The sequence below is a fragment of the Triticum aestivum genome, chromosome 4D (genome assembly GCF_018294505.1).
Source record: "Triticum aestivum cultivar Chinese Spring chromosome 4D, IWGSC CS RefSeq v2.1, whole genome shotgun sequence".
In the NCBI taxonomy this organism is placed as follows: domain Eukaryota; kingdom Viridiplantae; phylum Streptophyta; class Magnoliopsida; order Poales; family Poaceae; genus Triticum; species Triticum aestivum.
In genome coordinates, this window is record NC_057805.1 from 482,499,318 (window position 1) to 482,502,364 (window position 3,047).

At 39.2% G+C, this 3,047-nt stretch overlaps 1 long non-coding RNA gene across 1 annotated transcript; it reads right to left on the reverse strand.

Annotated features, from left to right (window-relative positions):
- Positions 1 to 896: 896 nt before the first annotated feature.
- On the reverse strand, positions 897 to 2,568 carry LOC123098833 (uncharacterized). Its single transcript, XR_006447989.1, has 2 exons — positions 1,367 to 2,568; positions 897 to 1,112 (listed from the first exon to the last, which is right to left on the reverse strand). It is a non-coding gene; the product is annotated as an uncharacterized lncRNA (long non-coding RNA).
- Between the last annotated feature and the right edge of the window lie 479 nt (positions 2,569 to 3,047).

The following is a 3,047-nucleotide window of genomic DNA, read 5'->3' on the forward strand; positions in this document are numbered from 1 at the left end:
CTTCAGACAGACCGAATGGATGTCAGAAAATTTGTCACGGGACACTCAGTGCACCCGGTGAGGAATACAAAAGAGTACAAAAGGTTGGTCACGTTCCCTTGGTGAGATAGAACCAAACCACTCAGAGGCTCCAAATGTGTCCGGAAAATTGCCAAGATTCATGTCCGAGTTAAGTTAGGGTTTTTGATGTTTTGGATGGAATTTTTATTCCTTTTCTTGTACGGGAAGTCCAGACGCCTCATAAATAGGAGAGGTGACGGTTGATTGAACAACACAAAATCTAGACGGTGTCCCTCCTGGCAATGTAAGGTTTCGGTCTACAAAATCACCTGCTGGATTGCTTGCGTACCACGCTTTCGGTCGGGTCTGCTTCGAGGTGAACTTAGTTTTAATCCTTTTTGAAATCCATTTTGTAAATCCATGATCAAATCGTAGTTGAAATCCATGTTGAAATTTAGTAAAAAAAAATCTTCTATTGTTGAGATGGGGAACAAGATGTCTTGTACCCACTGATAAACATGTTGCATGTGAGTTGCATGTGATTACTGTATATAAGACGAGTTGGACGAACCATTTAGAAATCGGAATAACCTTTTTGATAAGGGTTTCTATAGTAGTGCCCCATCTTGGGTTCCTAGTCTTTGGCTAGGGATGACAGGGTTCGGCATCGTCGAAATGGCTGCTCCGGTACCGGACGGGGCATTGCAATATCTACGTGCTTAATTTTCTATAGTTCTTAACTTTTAATGGAATTTATGTTGAAGAAAATACAATAACTACTACTCCCTCCATCCCATGATATAAGAGCATTTTTGACACTACACTAGTGTAAAAAACGCTTTTATATTATGGGAGTAATTGATAGAGGGAGACATGGATTTTTGAAGGACAATAAGTTAATACATTCAAAGTACTTCAAACTCACATGTTTGAACAATACATGAACTGTAGTACATAAATCATTAGTGAGCCAAAAGCTTGAAAGTACAAGGCCTATAGATGCAACATTTTTTCCTTTTCTTGACAAAATTATAGACGGCAAGCGGCACAGCTGCATTCTCTTACAAACAATAAGTGGACAAGGTGATATTTGTGCAATTGCCGGTAATTTCCTGGAAGAGGGGAAATATGACATCGTTAGTGAAATTTTTTATAGGAATTATGTAGGGTAGGAAATAACATAAGGGAAATAAGTTTTTAGTTTTTAAAGTATCTGCCTAAAAAATTGCTGATGTGAGAAACTTCCCAAAATAAAACAACTACACCCCAAAATCTATGTGTTTATTATATAACCGATTGAACAATAGCAAACGGGAAACTTCATAGGTCATAATTTGTGCCTAAAATACCAGGTAAGAAAACTCACATGTTCCTTTTCATCACCGGATTGCAATTTTATCCAATTCTAGTAATTGAGTCCAGTGTCGCCCTTAAAACTAGATCATCTTTGCTTGAGTTTTTGTAGTATTTATTTGTAGCTTTTGTAGGCTTGCCAGATTGTTCCTTCCTGCGGGTTAAAACAAAATAAGTTAGAGTGTTAATTCATGGGCCAATGATCAGTTTAATAGTAATTAAGATTATGTTTGTCAGTAAAAACATACCTCCACCAAGGTATTTTATTTTCAAATTTATGTCTCTATTTTATGTTGAGGGTAACATACGACCTCCAAACGGTTGGATCACCCCAAGAATCAAAGAATGATCCATGTATTATGACATATATGGTTCTTTGGCTGAAGAACATCTATATGGTCTTAGGCCGCGTCTAGAACTTTGAATGAGTAAATTCATATAGGAAAAATTGCGACCATGTTGTGATGTGCTCATCATGGTTCCTATGAAATCAGGTAAAGAAAAATTTCATAGCATTTTGGAGGAAAATAAACATGAGGGCTTTCTCCTATTTTTTTTCCCTACATATGCCTATAATCTATACGTTTTTCCTTTGTGTCGGAAGTTTTGAACGGCAGTGAAGTATATTCATGACTTCTTACATGACATCTCATTTCTATGGGCTTTTAGAATTTATCTTGGGTAAGTCGGTTTTCTGGGTCATTAAATTAAGATCCAACATCGGGCCTTCTTTCTTCTTCCTCAGCTTTCTTGCCCATCGAATCGTTTCTCCTCCCACAAAATCGACATATACAAATTGCAAATTAAGTCAACTTGCATATAGCTATTGTGGTATTTTTAAGATCAGTGCTTTCTAAATTGGACTTGGCTTTTAATTTTGTTGTCGATTTTCCCACTGACAACAGGTTAACGTGATCCTAACGATAAATTGAGCTACACCTCTTTTCTATATAATAATATAAATATATAACGCACCGGTTTCATCATAAGCGCAATAGCCAATAGCACGCCCGATGCTCTCAAGCTAACAACTGCGCTATTTTTCTTCCTGATGAAAGGCAGTAGTAGCACACACACACACACATGTCCAATTAAACATGGCGAAGCTCACCTCATAAGTTCATCTATTCACTTTACGATTAGCTGCAGCTGCAGTTGTAATTAGCCAGCGGCAAGAGCCGATTCTGGTGAATAAACGTAGCTTTCCTGGAAAAAAAATCACCTGTTGCTGCCCCCGGTCGCCACCTCTGGCTGAACCTGCTCCGCCACCGGCAGCCGGACAAGGGGGCTCTGACCCATCCTTGCTCCTTCCTTCTCTCTCTCTCTCTCTCTCTCTCTCTCTCTCTCTCTCTCTCTCTCTGTGTGTGTGTGTGTGTGACCCGCTTGTTGTTTGCTGCCTTGGGAGCGCTGCAGGTTGCAGCTGTATTTAAAGAATCGTATTCGAGTACAAAATTGCGGATTAGGTGTATGCGCTTTTTGGTTCATTTTGGTTACTTTTTTTACGCTTTTTTTTCCAGGCATGAAGTGTGCCGCTTCACAACTGTCATTTGTCAAAGCATGGCCATTTGCCTCTTGGTCTTTAGTCTTTACCCCGACGTAGGAGCGGTTTCATACTTCTATTCTGTACGGTCAAGTTGAGCTTGCTGACTGCATTAGTACTATATAAAAATGGTTTTCAGGAAAGCTGCACTTTG